This window comes from Zootoca vivipara, chromosome Z2 (genome assembly GCF_965207765.1).
Source record: "Zootoca vivipara chromosome Z2, rZooViv2.hap1.1, whole genome shotgun sequence".
Lineage (NCBI taxonomy): Eukaryota > Metazoa > Chordata > Lepidosauria > Squamata > Lacertidae > Zootoca > Zootoca vivipara.
Genome location: NC_142585.1, coordinates 32,060,432 through 32,077,379, shown reverse-complemented (window position 1 = coordinate 32,077,379; position 16,948 = coordinate 32,060,432). Strand labels below are relative to the sequence as shown.

The following is a 16,948-nucleotide window of genomic DNA, read 5'->3' as shown; positions in this document are numbered from 1 at the left end:
TTAGACTCCTAAGCAGTAGTGGTTGGCAGGACAATACCTTGTTCACCTCTACATATTTCCCTCCTTATTTCAGACATCGTCTTATCTCGGTATCGTCTTATCTCAGTATTCCACGATGTTTAGTTGGTGAAATATCACAATGATGAGAAGCAGACAGAGCTCAGTCCTATTGTAGTTGCAGCCCTCTTCATTTCTGTCAATCTCCATGCCTTTTGAAATAGCAGAAAATCGTAGAACCTACTTTTCTTGTTAGGTATATTTTTACTGAGGTACTTCATGCTGTTTCCAGTTCATTTTTCCTGTTTTAATTTTTACATAGTGCTATGCTTTTTCAGACGTAAAAATAAAATAAAATCCTGCATGCATTCCTAGTTGTGGAACCCCAGAATTGCATAGCACCTTCTTTGTACAAAAGGTATGATTTAACCTCTGCTCTTAATTGTGTTTCTTCTAATGATGGTTCTTAAGAAATTAAGTTGCCCTTGGCTGTTGGCTTTTAAGGGCTTCTGTTTTCTTACTGCAAGAGAGCCAACCCCTTTATCTCACTTTAAAGGACCATCTGTGAAGACAGAACAATCCTTATCCACTGCCTTCTTCAGGAGAAGAAAACGCTGAGGAGTAAACACTATACAAGTCTGGAGTGGAGTCCCTAAGGATGGCACCTTGTATGCCTCCTTTGAGCATTTCCTGAAGTCAAGGCGATTCCAAAGGTCTATAGCTCTGCTTTCCTTTGGACTACATCAGCACAGTCAAGGGGATGGCTCTTGTCATTTGGGCAACCTAGTACTGCTGAGGCTTGTGCCCCAGAGCAGTCACTTTAGTGCTGCTAATGCAACAGAATCAACATTAAAGGTGTGTCTTTGTGGTGCATATCCTTTTGCCTCAGCCTTGTCACCCATCTACTAGCTAGTGTGAAAAGAACAAAAGTTAGTAGCAGGGGGGAGGTGTTTTCAGCTTAATTTATTAATTATCCTCCACTATTTATTTTGCTGTAAGGATATGCATATTATTACCCAGTTTTAGTAGGAGGGAAGGGCTCTGGCATGCTGTCAAAGCGCTGACACTGCCTTGTGGTAAACCATGTGCAGATGCAGTTTATAAGCTTCAAAGCCACAGGTAGTCCTGTGGAAAAATAAACTGTGGTTATTTACTTCTGAGTTGTAAAAAATAAAAATGAACCTTGGCCTGTTGTTTAAGCATCTTTCCTCCCTTCTCAGTTTCTCTCTCTCTCTCTCTCTTTGTGTGTGTTTGTTTGTTTGTTTGTGTTTTTCTTTGTCTCCCTCATGTCACAGATGTTGTAGGAAATACCCCCCAATCTTTGTACACGTGAAATATGTGTACAAAGTGAAATATGTGTACACGTGAAATATGTGTACACACAGTCCCACAAGCACCCCCACCCCCTTGCGTAACCCTCGTTTCTTTTGTTCATATGGCCCCCCGTAAATAAGGGCTGGCCGAAATCTCGTCCTCCGGAGAGACGCGCTCCCACACTTTCAATGGGTAGACCGGATTAGCTTACTTTGACAGCTCCGCCAGCTCATCCAATGCACCTGTCTCTGTCAATGGGTAGACCAGATGAATCTACTTTGACAGCTTTGTTGTTGTTTAGTCGTTTAGTCGTGTCCGACTCTTCGTGACCCCATGGACCAGAGCACGCCAGGCACTCCTGTCTTCCACTGCCTCCTGCAGTTTGGTCAAACTCATGTTCGTAGCTTCGAGAACACTGTCCAACCATCTCGTCCTCTGTCGTCCCCTTCTCCTAGTGCCCTCAATCTTTCCCAACATCAGTGTCTTTTCCAGGGAGTCTTCTCTTCTCATGAGGTGGCCAAAGTATTGGAGCCTCAGCTTCACGATCTATCCTTCCAGTGAGCACTCAGGGCTGATTTCCTTCAGAATGGATAGGTTTGATCTTCTTGCAGTCCATGGGACTCTCAAGAGTCTCCTCCAGCACCATAATTCAAAAGCATCCATTCTTCAGCGATCAGTCTTCTTTATGGTCCAGCTCTCACTTCCATACATCACTACTGTACTGGGAAAACCATAGCTTTAACTATACGGACCTTTGTAGGCAAGGTGATGTCTCTGCTTTTTAAGATGCTGTCTAGGTTTGTCATTGCTTTTCTCCCAAGAAGCAGGCGTCTCTTAATTTCGTGACTGCTGTCACCATCTGCAGTGATCAAGGAGCCCAAGAAAGTAAAATCTCTCACTGCCTCCATTTCTTCCCCTTCTATTTGCCAGGAGGTGATGGGACCAGTGGCCATGATCTTGGTTTTTTTGATGTTGAGCTTCAGACCATATTTTGCGCTCTCCTCTTTCACCCTCGTTAAAAGGTTATTTAATTCCTCCTCACTTTCTGCCATCAAGGTTGTGTCATCTGCATACCTGAGGTTGTTGATATTTCTTCCGGCAATCTTAATTCCGGCTTGGGATTCAATCCCTTGCCCAGATTGTCTGGAGTTTTGGGCTGGGTTGTCATCAATATGCTGATGACACCCAGATCTATCTGTTGATGGATGGCTGCCCTGCCTCGGCCCTGGACACACTCAACAGGTGCTTGGAAGCTGTGGCTGGATGGCTACGTGGGAGCCGACTGAAGCTAAATCCTTCAAAGACAGAGGTCCTCTGGCTAGGTCGGGGCGACATGGGGTTGGGGGGCCGACTCCCATCTTTTGCAGGGGCTCAATTGGTACCAGCGCCTTCTGTCAAGAGTTTGGGTGTAACCTTTGACGCCTCCCTTTCCATGGAGGCGCAGGTTGCATCCACAGCAAAGGTGGCATTTTTCCATCTCCGCCGCATCAAGCAGTTGGTCCCTTACCTCTCTCGCCCCGATCTGGCCACTGTGATCCATGCGACGATCACCTCCAGGCTTGACTATTGTAACTCGCTCTACGCAGGGTTGCCCTTAAAGCTGACCCAGAAACTCCAGCGGGTGCAGAATGCCACGGCGAGGCTCCTTACAGGGTCCCGGCCGCGGGATCACATTCATCCAGTGCTTTACCAGCTGCACTGGCTCCCGGGGGAGTACAGGATCAGGTTTAAGGTGCTGGTTTTGACCTTTAAAGCCCTATGCGACTTGGGACCCTCGTACCTACGGGACCGCCTCTCCTGGTATGCCCCGCGGAGGACCTTAAGGTCCACAAATAATAATATTCTGGAGATCCCGAGTCATAAGATGGCTAGATTGGCCTCTACTACAGCCAGGGCCTTTTCAGTACTGGCCCCAACCTGGTGGAACGCTCTTTCCCAGGAGACCAGGGCCCTGCGGGATTTGTCATCTTTCCGCAGGGCCTGCAAGACAGAGCTGTTCCGCCTGGCCTTTGGGTTAGACTCAGCCTGACCCCTGTGTTTTCCTCCCTCATGGCTTGAATTTATGGACTACTTGAAATGAGGCTGCACTTTAAATTTTAATACTGTATTTTAGTCTGTATTTTAATTAATTGTTTTTATGTTTTATTGTAATTCTGTTGGTGTCAGCCGCCCTGAGCCCGGTTTTTGACTGGGCAGGGCGGGGTATAAATAAAAATTTATTATTATTTTTATTATTATGGTCCAGCCTTTCATATGATGAATTCTGCATATAAGTTAAATAAGCAGGGAGACAATATACAACCTTGTCGTACTCCTTTCTCAATTTTGAACCAATCAGTTGTTCCGTATCCAGTTCTAACTGTAGCTTCTTCTCCCACATAGAGATTTCTCAGGAGACAGATGAGGTGATCAGGCACTCCCATTTCTTTTAGAACTTGCCATAGTTTGCTGTGGTCGACACAGTCAAAGGCTTTTGCATAGTCAATGAAGCAGAAGTAGAGGTTTTTCTGGAACTCTCTAGCTTTCTCCATAATCCAGCGCATGTTTGCTATTTGGCCTCTGGTTCCTCTGACCCTTCGAAATCCAGCTTGCACTTCTGGGAGTTTTCGGTCCACATACTGCCTAAGCCTGCCTTGTAGAATTGTAAGCATAACCTTGCTAGCATGTGAAATGAGTGCAATTGTGCGGTAGTTGGAGCACTGACCTTCTTTGGAATTGGGATGTAGACTGATCTTCTCCAATCCTCTGGCCATTGCTGAGTTTTCCAAACTTGCTGGCATATTGGGTGTAGCACCTTAACAGCATCATCTTTTAAAATCTTAAATAGTTCAGCTGGAATATCATCACTTCCACTGGCCATGTTATTAGCAGTGCTTTCTAAGGCCCATTTGACTTCACTCTCCAAGATGTCTGGCTCAAGGTCAGCAACCACACTACCTGGGGTGTACGAGGCCTCCATATCTTTCTGGCATAATTCCTCTGTGTATTCTTGCCACCTCTTCTTGATGTCCTCTGCTTCTGTTAGGTCCTTGCCACTTTTGTGCTTTATTATGGTAATCTTTGTACGAAATGTTCCTTTCATATCTCCAATTTTCTTGAACAGATCTCTGGTTTTCCCTATTTTATTGTTTTCCTCTATTCATACCTGCCAAGTTCTGGACGTAAAGATCCGGGATCCGCAGCGCGCGCATGACCGGAAGTCGCTTCCGCGCATGACAGGAAACACGTAAAAGCGACTTCCGGCGCCGGCACCGCCATTTTCTGATGCCCATAGAAGGGCAAAGCGCAACCGGAAGTTGCGTTACGCAACTTCCGGTCATGCACGGAAGCGACTTCTGGCACCGGCGCCGCCATTTTCTGGTGCCCATAGAAGGGCAAAGCTTCACCAGAAAAATGGCCGCCGGGCCGAAGCCGATTTAAGGGACAATACCGGGATTTTAACCTAAACGGGAGACCGTCGGGAAACGGTAAGAAAAAAGGGATTTTCCCGGTGGATACGGGATACTTGGCAGCTATGCCTCTATTTCTTTGCATTGCTCGTTTAAGAAGACCCTCTTGTCTCTCCTTGCTATTTTTTGGAGATCTGCATTCAGTTTCCTGTATCTTTCCCTATCTCCCTTGCATTTTGCTTGCCTCCTCTCCTCCGCTATTTGTAAGGCCTCGTTGGACAGCCATTTTGCTTTCTTGCATTTCCTTTTCCTTGGGATGGTTTTCGTTGCTGCCTCCTGCATAATGTTACGAGCCTCCATCCATAGTTCTTCAGGCACTCTGTCCACCAAATCTAAATCCTTAAACCTGTTCCTCACTTCCACTGTGTATTCATAAGGGATTTGATTTAGATTGTATCTTACTGGCCCGGTGGTTTTCCCTACTTTCTTCAGTTTAAGCTGGAATTTTGCTGTAAGAAGCTGATGATCTGAGTTACAGTCAGCTCCAGGTCTTGTTTTTGCTGACTGTATGGAGCTTCTCCATCTTTGGCTGCAGATAATATAATCAATCTGATTTCGATGCTGCCCATTTGGTGATATCCATGTGTAGAGTCATCTCTTGTGTTGTTGGAAAAGAGTGTTTGTGATGACCAGTTTGTTCTCTTGACAGAACTCTATTAGCCTTTGCCCTGCTTCATTTTGAACTCCAAGGCCAAACTTGCCAGTTGTTCCTTTTATCTATTGATTTCCCTACTTTAGCATTCCAATCCCCTGTAATGAGAAGAACATCCTTCTTTGGTGTCATTTCTAGAAGGTGTTGTAAGTCTTCATAGAATTGGTCAGTTTCACTTTCTTCAGCACCAGTAGTTGGTGCATAAACTTGGATTACTGTGATGTTAAAAGGTCTGCCTTGGATTCGTATTGAGATCATTCTGTCATTTTTGAGATTGCATCCCATTACAGCTTTTGCCACTCTTTTGTTGACTATGAGGGTCACTCCATTTCTTCTATGGGATTCTTGCCCACAGTAGTAGATATGATAGCCATCCTAACTGAATTCACCCATTCCCTTCCATTTTAGTTCACTGATGCCCAGGATGTCAATATTTATTCTTGCCATCTCATTTTTGACCACATCCAGCTTACCATTATCCATGGTTCTTACATTCCAGGTTTCTATGCAATATTTTTATTTACAGCATTGGACTTTCCTTTCGCTTCCAGGCATATCCGCAACTGAGTGACCTTTTGGCTTTGGCCCAGCCGCTTCATCAGCTCTGAATGTACTTGTACTTGTCCTCCGCTGTTCCTCAGTAGCATGTTGGACGCCTTCCGACCTGAGGGGCTCATCTTCCAGCGTCTTTTATATGCTTTTATATGCCTGTTGTCTTTGTCCATGGAGTTTTCTTGGCAGGGATACTGGAGTGGCTTGCCAGTTCCTTCTCCAGGTGGATCACGTTTAGTCAAAACTCTCCACTATGACCTGTCCATCTTGGGTGGCCCTTCATGGCATAGCTCATGGTTTCTCTGAGTTATTCAATCCCCTTTGCCACGACAAGGCATGGATCCATGAAGGGGCTTTGACAGCTTACTACGCTCCAATTAATGGAGGCAGGCTCTAGGGTCCTGCCAGAGCCCTGCGCTCACCTTCCCAAAAGCTGGAAGCCTAGTAAGTGCCCAGCTTTGGGAATAAGGGAAGGGCTTTGGGATGCTTCCATAGCCCTGACATAGCCATCTAAAAGCCTGATAAACACCATGCAAATGCAGCTCTTTGCATCTAGTTCCATGGAAAAATAAACTGGGGTAATTTACTTCAGAGTTGAAAAAATACAAATGAACCTTCTCCTGGTTTAAGCCTCATTCCTTACTTTTCCTCTACTGTGTGTTTGTATGTGTGAGTTTATTTGTCTCCCTCCTGTCACAGAATTGTCTTCTTTCATGTTTAGTAATATAGTTAAATTTATAGAAATAATGTCTCACCTTACCTCTGATATCTATGCTACTGATTACTTCTACAAGTTTAATGATAGTGAAAACATGCTGATTTAAAAATTATCTGTACTATAGAATCACAGTTAATGGTAAATATGTTAAATATTTTAAATATGTTAAAGGTAAGCAAAACTTTATCCATTTTAGACCCCTAAGCAGTAGTGGTTGACAGAACAACATCCTGTTTACCTCTACATAGTTCCATCATTATTTCAGACATGGTCTTATCTTGGTACCAGTATACTGCAATATCACGATGTTGAAAACCAGACATAGCACAGACCTAGATGCAGCCCCTTTCATTTTTGACCTATGTCTCTGTAGGATACTCATTTTAGCTGGTCAATCTCCATGCCCTTTCAAGTAGCTGAACCTCATATATAATACAATACATTGCCTGTAGGGACTTAATGTTGTTTCCTGTCCATTATTCTTTTTCTCATTTTTACATAGTGCTATGCTTTTCCAGTCCTAAAAAATCCCAAATGCACCTCTGATGGTGGAACACCAGAATTGCAAAGAGAATTTCTCAAAAAGGTACAATTGAACCTCTGCACTTAATTGTGGTTCTTCTAATGAAGGTTTTTGAGAAATGATGTTGCCCTTCAGCTGTCGACTTTGAAGGGCTTCTGGTTTGTTACTGCAAGAGAGCCATTCCCTTATCTCACTAAACTGAGAACTGTCACTCATGCAGAGGGGCGTTTATGAAGACAGAACAATCCATACCTGCTGCCTTGCGGGATATCTTCTGGAGAAGAAACAGCTAAGGAGTAAACCCTACCCAAGTCCGGAATAGAGTCCTTAAGGCGGCTGGATGGCAACTTGGATGCCTGCTTTGGGAATCTCCTGCAACCAGGCTGGTGCCAAACGTATAGATAGCACTGCTTTCCTTTGAACCACATCAACGTGGCTGAGAGGGGATGGCTCTTGTCATCTGGACAGCCCAGGACTTTCTAACAAACTGCCCAGGTTTGTGCACTAGAGAAGTCACTTCAGTGCTGCCAATGCAGCAGAACCAATATTAAAGGTGGGTCTTTGTAGTGCATATCCCTTTGCCTCAGCCTTATTACCCATCTGCTAGCTAGTGTTACAAGAACAGAAGCAAGTGACAAGAAGGAGGTGGTGTAGGCAGCTTCACTTATTAACTGTGGCTCCATTCTTGATTATGCTGCAAGGATTTGTAGGTCATTGGTTTGTCAGGGCAGGATGCTAGGGGTGGGGATCTGAGGCCCCTCCTAGCTGAATGTGGAAGAGTATCTTGTATAGGGGGAAAACACATAAAACCAGAAACCAAGGCCTCCCAGAAAGGTGGAATAAAGTTTTACCTGACTTTGGGAATGCAGTGGCATGAGAGCTCTGGCTGCATCCCAGAGCCCTCCCATCTCCTTCCCAAAGCATGGTGTAAGCTTTCCAGAACTAGGTGCCTTGCTCTGCCGCAGTGCAGTATTTGAGAGTGATGCCGGCAGTTTCTCTGCACAGGGCTCTGCCCAGCTGTGGTGGAGTACAACCAGAAAGATCCACTTGAGGGCGCCAACAGAGGCTTCTCACAGGGCACCATTTTATGAAACATTACAAAGTCCGTCCATTTTGTGTGGCTTTTGGAACAGGGCACGACTACTCTGGGATGCTGCCAGAGCTTTGCCCCCACTTCTGAAAGCCGAAAGTTTGTGCCCAGCTTTGGGGAGGAGGGAAGGGCTCTGGGGTGCAGCCAGAGCCCTCATAAGTAAACTTAATGCAAAAGCATCTTTTCGGCTTAGAAGCTGCTGCTAGTCCTGAGGAAAAGTAAACTGGGTCTGTTTTAAAAAATACAAATAAATTTTGCCCTGCTGTTTAAGCCTTGCTACTTCCTTCTCTTTCCGTCTTTCTCTCTCTTTCTGTCTGTCTGTCTCTCTTTGTCTTTCTGTGTCATCCTCATATCACGGACTTGTCTTTTGTTGCATTGAGTAATACACAAGAGCCATCTCTCACCTTAACATCTACTAATTACATCTACAGTTTTAATTTTAGAGAAAATGTGCTATGTTAGAAATCATTTGTCCTATAGAATCATAGTTGTAACAACATGTTAAAGGTAAGTAAAAATTTATCCATTTTACACCCCTAAGCAGTAGCAGTTGGCAGGACATTCTCTCGTTTGCCGCTACACAGTTCTGTCCTTATTCCAGACATCGAGTTATCTCGGTATATACCGCAATGTTTAGCTAGTGAAATATCACGATGTTTAAAAGCAGACATAGCTCAACCCTAGTTTCAGCCTTTGTCTTTTCTGACCTATGTTTATGAAGGAGGCTTGCTTCACTGTCAATTTCAATGTTTTTTCAAGTAGCAGAATTTCATATATTATATAATACATTGCTTGTAGGACCTGCTTTTCTTGTACGGCATATCAGAGCCATGGCTTGGGGAGGGGAGCCAGCTAGGTTTTCTGCACAAGTTAAGCTTCCAGAGGGACGCCATTGAGGCTCGCAGCTTGTGTGTGTGTGTACGGAAATGCACATGGGGGGGTGTGCCAAACTGGGTCTTTGTTCTGGGTAAAATAAAACGTAGGCTGTTTCCAGCCCATTACTACTGTTCTCATTTTTACATCGTGTATGTGCTGTTTCAATCTTTTAAAAATCTGAAGTGCACCTCTAGTGGTGGAATGCCATAATTACATAGATACTTCCTTGTACAAAAATATATATTTGAAGCAATGTGTTTAATTTTGGTTATTCTAAAGATGATTTCTGATAAATGAAGTTACCCTTCAGCTTTTGGCTTTTAAATATTTCTGTTTTTCTTACCTCAGGAGAGCCATCCCTTATCTCACGTTAAGTGACAACTGTCTTTCCTCTCGTTAGGGTTGCCACCTTTGTTCTGTCAAAGTACAGGGCAGGGTGGGTGGTGATTTGTTTTTGTTTTTTCATCTAGTGCTGAAGTGACTTCAAAGTAATACATTACAATTTATTGCAGCCTAACAGGATCAGCTCTCAGGAATTTGCCACACACGCACACACACACACACACACACACGAATTCGTAAATCAGTCTTTGTTGGCTACCCAGAGCCATGATCTTTTGCACACCCTTTCAAACACATACATTTAGAGAGGATCCCTAACTTGGCAGAGAGAGGGTGGGAAGGCAGAAAGAGAGATCTGAAATACAGGGCAAAACTGTATTAAACAGGACATAGCATTTTACATTGAAATACAGGACAATCCTGTATTATATGGGACAGGTGGCAACCCTACAGTGTAGAGGTTTTTTTTTTCGAAGATGGAGCAGCAGAACCAACATTAAGGGTAGGTCTATCTTCTGCCTGGGGAAAAAATCTCACCCACTCAGCTGAATGTGGAGGAGGATCCTGAATGCGGGTGCTGGGAGGGAGGGCAGAAGCATAATTCCAGAAACCTCCAAAACTGTGCTTGCCCACCTTTTGGAATGACAGAAGGGCTCTAGGATTCTACCAGAGCCTGGGAGTGTCCTTCCCAGAGCCAGGTGCCTGGCTCAGCTGCAGTGACAGTTCTGGATTGACAGTGGTGACAGCAGTTTCTCTGCACAGAGCGCTGCTGAGCTGAGAGATGCACAATTAAGAAGAAATCCACTTGAGGGCGCTAATACAGGCTTCTCACAGGCGCCATTTTATGAAAGATTGCAACGTCCATCCATTTTGTGTGGCTTTTGGAGCACGGTGCGATGGCTCTGGGATGCTGTCGGAGCACTGACCCCTCTTCCGAAAGCCAGAACCCTTTCAGCCGCTCCAAGTCAATGGAAAAATCAATTGGGCTTATTTACTTCAGAATTGGAAAAAAAATAAAAATAATCCTTGCCCTGTTCTTTAAGTCTCTTTCTTCCCTTTCCCCCCTTTTTATCTGTGTGTTTCTGTGTGTTTCTGTGTCTCCTTCATATCATATAATTGGTATTTTTCATGTTTAGTAATAGAATTAAATTTTTAGGGAACAATCTCTCACCTTATATTTGATAGCTATACTGCTAATTAGTTTTACATCTTTTAATTTAGAGAAAATGTGCTGATTTAAAAATTATCTGTATTATAAAATCACAGCTGTAACAATATGTTAAAGGTAAGTAAAAATGTGTTCATTTTTTATCCTTAAGCAGTAGCAGCTGCAGTTGGCAGGACACTACCTCGTTCATCTCTACACAGTTCCGTCCTTATTTCATACATTGTGTTATCTCGGTATACCGCGATGTTTAGCTGGTGAAATATCACGATGCTGAAAAGCAGACAGAGACCAGCCCTAGTTGCCTCCCTTTTCATTTCTGACCTATGTTTATGAAGAAGGTTAATTTCACTATCCATTCCTTTTCAAGTAGCGGAACCTCATATATGATACAATACATTGCTTGTAGAACCTGCTTTTCTTTTATAACCTTCTCCTGAGGTACTAATTACCGTTTTCAAACCATTTTTTCTTTTTCGTATTTACATAGAGCTATGCTATTTCAGACCATAAAAAAATCTGAATACACCTCTAGTGGTGGAACACCAGAATTGCATAGACACTTCTTTGTACATAAAGGTACAATTGAACCACTGTGCATAATTGTGTTTCTTCTAATGATGGTTTCTGAGAAAAGCAGTTGCCCTTCAGTTTTCGGCTTTTAAGGGCTTCTGATTTATTACCTCAGGAGAGCCATCCTCTTATCTCACTTGAAAGGATAGCTGTCTTTCCTCTCATGTAGACGGGATTTGTGAAGACGGACTGACTTGAACTCCAGAGAGTTCACTTCAGTGCTGATAATGAAGCGGAACCAACATTAATAGTGGATCTTTCTTGTACCTGGTGGCAAAATCTGACCAACTCAGCTGATTGTTGAGGAGAATCCTGTTCTTTTGAGGGTGGGGGCAGAGGTGTAAAACCATAAACCAACAGAACCGCGCTTGCCCATCTTTCGGAAGGACAAGAAGGGCTCTAGAACCCTGCCAGAGCCCAATAATTTCCTTCCCAGAGGCAGGCGCCTTGCTCAGCTGTAGTGGCAGTGCTGGATTGACAGTAGTGCCAGCAATATTTGAGAGGTGCTGGCAGTTTCTCTGCACTGGGCGCCTCTTAGCTGAGGTGGCACACAATTAAAAAATCCACTTGAGGGCGCCAAACATGGGTTTCCACATAGGGCGCCATTTCAGGAAAGATTGCAAAGTCCGTCCATTTTGTGTGGCTTTTGGAGTGCAGCAATGAGGGCTCTGGCATGCCTAGAGCTCCGCCCCCACCCAAAGCAGGAAGTCTAGTAAGTGCCTGCCCAATTTTGGGAAGGGCTCTAGGATGCTGCCAAAGCCCTGAGACACCGCCCTCCCAAAGCCTGGTAAACCTTATGTAAATGTAGCAGCTTGTCCTGTGGAAAGATAAACGGGTTTAGTTTTAAAAATGCAAACGAATCTTGCCCTGTTGTTTAAGCCTCATAGCTCCCTTCTCCCCTACTGTGTGTTTGTGTGTGTTCATTTCTCTGTGTTTCTGCATCTCCCTCATGTCACAGAATTGGATTTTTTCATGTTTAGTAATACTTAAATTTGTGGGCACAATTTCTCACGTTACCTTTGATATGTATGCTATTAATTACTTTCACAGCTTTAGAAAAATGTGCTAACTTAAAGGTTTTCTGTATATTAGAGTCACAGTTGTAACAATATCTTAAAGGTAATAAAAAATTTATCTGTTTTAAACACCTAAGCAGTAGCAGTTAGCAGGACATTACCCCAATTAGACTCTACATAAAGGTAAAGGGACACGGTGGCACTGTGGATTAAACCACAGAGCCTAGGGCTTGCCGATGAGAAGGTCGGCGGTTCGAATCCCCACGATGGGGTGAGCTCCCATTGCTCGGTCCCAGCTCCTGCCAACCTAGCAGATCAAAAGCACATCAAAGTGCAAGTAGATAAAAAGTAGATAAGTAGATAAATAGGTACCACTACAGCGGGAAGATAAATGGCATTTCCGTGTGCTGCTCTGGTTCGCCAGAAGCGGCTTTGTCATGCTGGCCACATGACCTAGAAGCTCCCTTGGCCAATAATGCGAGATGAGTGCCACAACCCCAGAGTCGGTCACGAGGTTCAGGGGTCCCTTTACCTTTAAAGGTAAAGGTAAAGGGACCCTGACCGTTAGGTCTAGTCGTGGACGACTCCGGGGTAGCTTCTGGGTCATGTGGCCAGCATGACTAAGCCACTTCTGGGGAGCCAGAATAGGTTCCTGAATAGGTTCCTACCAAAGCAGTACCTATTTATCTACTTGCACTTTGTGCTTTTGAACTGCTAGGTTGGCATGAGCAGGGACCAAGCAACGGGAGCTTAGCTGGTGAAATATCACAATGTTGAAAACCAACTTTACTTGCAGCCCTTTTCATTTCTGAAGTTAAACTAAAAGTAAAATTAAACATATATTTAATTTCTGACCTGGGACACGGGTGGCGCTGGTCTAAACCATCAGCTTGCTGATCGGAAGGTCAGCGTTTCGAATCCCCGTGATGGGGTGAGCTCCCATTGTTCGCTCCCAGCTACTGCCAACCTAGCAGTTTGAAAGCACGTCAGTTGCAAGTAGATAAATAGGTACCACTCCGGCGGGAAAGTAAATGGTGTTTCCGTCCACTGCTCTGGTTCGCCAGAAGCAGCTTAGTCATGCTGGCCACATGACCTGGAAGCTGTCTGTGGACAAACGCTGGTTCCTTGGCCAGTAAAGCGAGATGAGCACCGCAACCCCATAGTCGCCCGCGACTAGACTTAACAGTCAGGGGTCCCTTTACCTTTACCTTAATTTCTGACCTAGGATGCTCATTTCAGTCTGTCAATTCCCTTGTCTTTTGATATAGCAGAATCTCATATATGATATTATTATTATTATTATTATTATTATTATTATTATTATTAATACCCTGCCCATCTGGCTGGGTTTTTTCCTGCATATCAGATGGAACTGGTAGACTGCTGCCCTGGATGCAGAATTGACATGCACCTCCATGGACAGCTGTGAGTCCAAAATGACTCCCAGGCTGCGCACCTGCTCCTTCAGGGCACAGTTACCCCATTCAGGACCAGGGAGTCCTCCACACCCACTCTTCCCCTATCCCCCCAAAAACAGTACTTCTGTCTTGTCAGGATTCAACCTCAAACTGGTAGCTGCCATCCATTCTCCAGCTGCCTCCAGATACTCACATAAGACCTTAACAGCTTTCACTGGCTCTGATATAAAATAGAGGTAGAGCTGGGTATCATCCGCATACTGATGAACACCCAACCCCAAACCCCCTGATGATCTCTCCCAGCGGCTGCATACAGATGTTAAAAAGCATGGGGGAGGGGACAGAACCCTGAGGCACCCCACAAGTGAGAGCCCAGGGGTCTTAACACTCATCCCCCAACACCACTTTCTGAACATGGCCCAGGAGGAAGGAGAGGAACTACTGTATAACAGTGCCCCCAGCTCCTAGCCCCTCCAGATGGTACAGAAGGATGTTGTGGTCGATGGTATCAAAGCATAGCTGCCAAGTTTCCCGTTGAAAAATCCGGGATCAGCAGCAGTGCGGCACTGGAAGTCATGCGTAGAAGCAACTTCTGGTGCCGGCGCTGCACAATTTCCGGTGCCCAGACATGGGCAGAGTGGCACTGGAAGTCACTTCTACGCATGTCTGCATAGAAGCAACTTTCGGTGCCACTCTGTCCAATTTCCAGTGCCCAGACATGGGCAGAGTGGCACCGGAAGTCGCTTCTACTCATGTCTGCGTAGAAGCAACCTCTGGTGCGGCTCTGCCTGATTTCCAGTGCCCAGACATGGGCAGAGCGGCACCCGAAATCGGTTATGTGCATGTCCGGCCATGCGCAGAAGGAGCCTCCCTGGCAGGTAGGAAATCGGGGGATTTACGGGATTTTTTTCTATTTGGGTTAACAGCGGGAAACGGATTAAAATCCGGGGGTTTCCAGCGAAAAACGGGAGACTTGGCAGCTATGTATCAAAGGCCACTGAGAGATCCAGCAGAACTAGGAAACAGCTTTCAACTCTGTCCCCAGCCCACCGGAGATCATCGACCAACACGACCAAGGCAGTTTCAGTCCCATGATGAGGCCTGAATCCTGACTGGAAGGGATTCAAATGGTCCGAATCCTCCAGGCATGCCTGGAGTTGTCCAGCACCCACCTGCTCAATCACCTTGCCCAAGAATGGAAGATTTGAGACTGGGCAATAGTTGGCCATATTGGCTGGGTCTAAAGTTGTTTTTAAGAAGCGGTTTAATAACCGCCTCTTTCAATAGGTCTGGGAAGTCTCCCTCACAGAGGGAAGGATTCACCACCCCACAGAGCCCATCGCCCAGCCCTTCCTGGCTCGCTTTATCAAGGAGACAGGTGGTCAGTTTCACTCGCCCAAGCAGCCTGTCCACATCCTCAGAGTTGGAAGTTTAGTTTATTGTTACGGTTCTCGACCAGCACACACATACATACATAAAACAATCCAAAATACAATCTAAAATATAAGCAATAAATATAAACCATTTCAACCATTATAAAAATTATTAAAGAAGATATCACTACTTGGGAGGGTACAACAAATGGTAGCAATGGATCATCTTTGGCTCTGTCCTGAAATTTTTGAGCACTACTTACTAGGTCGGCTCGGATTTTTATGGTTCTAGCGCAGAACTTGACTACCTTTGGAATTGGAATTAATCCAATGCAACTTGACTAGACAGGACTCTAGCACTCTCCCGCCCAAGCCCTGCTCCCATGGTGGTGTCTACCTCCTTCTGAATCTGAGCGATTTTACCTGCAATTTTTTTTGCAAAATCATTGTAGGATATATTGGGACCCTTTTCAGGCCCCGATGGTGCAGGTGGTTCCGTTAAATTGCGAGCCACCTGAAAGCGTCTTCTGCTGCTGTTTTCTGCAGATGCAATAGAGGCGGTGAAGAAGGTCCTCTTCGCGGTTGCTATCGCCACTTGGTAGGTTCGATGTTGAGTTCTAACCCGTGTCCGGTCAGATTCAGAATGAGTTTTCCGCCACCGGTGCTCTAGCCATCTCAACCATTGTTTCATTGCCCTCAGCTCCAGGGAAAACTATGGGGCTGTCCAAGCTCCATGCAATCGTAGAGAGTGCTTCAGAGCCAGACAGTCAATAGCCCTGGTTAACTCCACATTCCAGCGGGCCACCAGGGAATCAGCTGAAAGGCTATCAACATGGGATAAAACATCCCCTACCACTCTCTGGAAACCATTTGGATCCATTAAGTGGATGAGGCGGATCATCCAAATCGGTCCCACCTCCCTGCAGAGGGGGAGGGTTGCAGAGAAGTCCAGGTGCACCAGGAAGTGATCCGACCATGGCACTTCTTTTGTTTCACTTTTACTTAGTGTCAGATCACCAACATCCATAGAGGTGAACACCAGGTTTAAGGCATGTCCACGGCTATGAGTTGTGCCAAACTTATTCAGGGACAGTCCCATGGAAACCATGCTTTCCATGAAGTCCAGAGCAGCCCCTTGTAAGGTGGTGTCGGCGTGGATATTAAAATCCCCTAGGACAACCAAACCAGGTTGTCCTGTCTCCAGGAGAACATCTGCCACAACCTGAAGCAGCTCGGCAGGGTATCCTTGGTGCAATGGGGAAGTCGGTACACCAAAAGGAATCCTGTACTGCCCCTATTGTCCAACTTCCAGAACATGCACTGAGAAAACTGGGTCCTCCCAATAGGATACCTGGTTCAGGTTAATGACTTCCTAAAAACCCCTGCAAAACCACCGCCCCCAATGACCTGGGTTGCTGTGCATAAGAGAATTCTGGTGGACAAGCAGCGGCAAGAACAGGCCCATCTGCTTCATCCAACCAAGTCTCTGTCACGCATGCCAGGTCAAGTCCTCCATCCACAATCAAGTCATGGATGGCAGCGGTCTTATGAATCATTGAGCTGGCATTGCACAGCAGCACCTTCAGGTCATGTGGGTCTCCCTTGTTGATTCCAGTATCCATCCAGTCAAGACCAGACCTGGAGGCAGGGATAGTCCTCAAACAGTGACTAAATCTGCTTCCTTGGTAATGACATGGTCTGGTCTTGGCGTAACTCCTCCTCCTACCAATGATCACTGAGATTGGTTGTCCGATACATTGTAATATATTGTAATATATATTGTAATAAATTACCTGTAGGACCTGCTTTTCTTGTAGGGTATATTCCTTCTGGGGTATTTAAGGCTGTTTCCAATCCATTACTCCTGTTATTATTTTTACATAATGCTAT

The 16,948-nt window shown here is 45.3% G+C and overlaps 1 protein-coding gene and 1 pseudogene across 2 annotated transcripts in view; one reads left to right on the top strand and one right to left on the bottom strand.

The window, feature by feature from the left end:
* SNAPC4 (small nuclear RNA activating complex polypeptide 4) overlaps nucleotides 1-16,948 on the top strand; it is a 95,524-nt gene that overhangs the window by 41,148 nt on the left and 37,428 nt on the right. The gene's annotated exons all lie outside the window — the stretch shown is intronic.
* Nucleotides 15,381-16,644, bottom strand: LOC148686618 (uncharacterized; annotated as a pseudogene).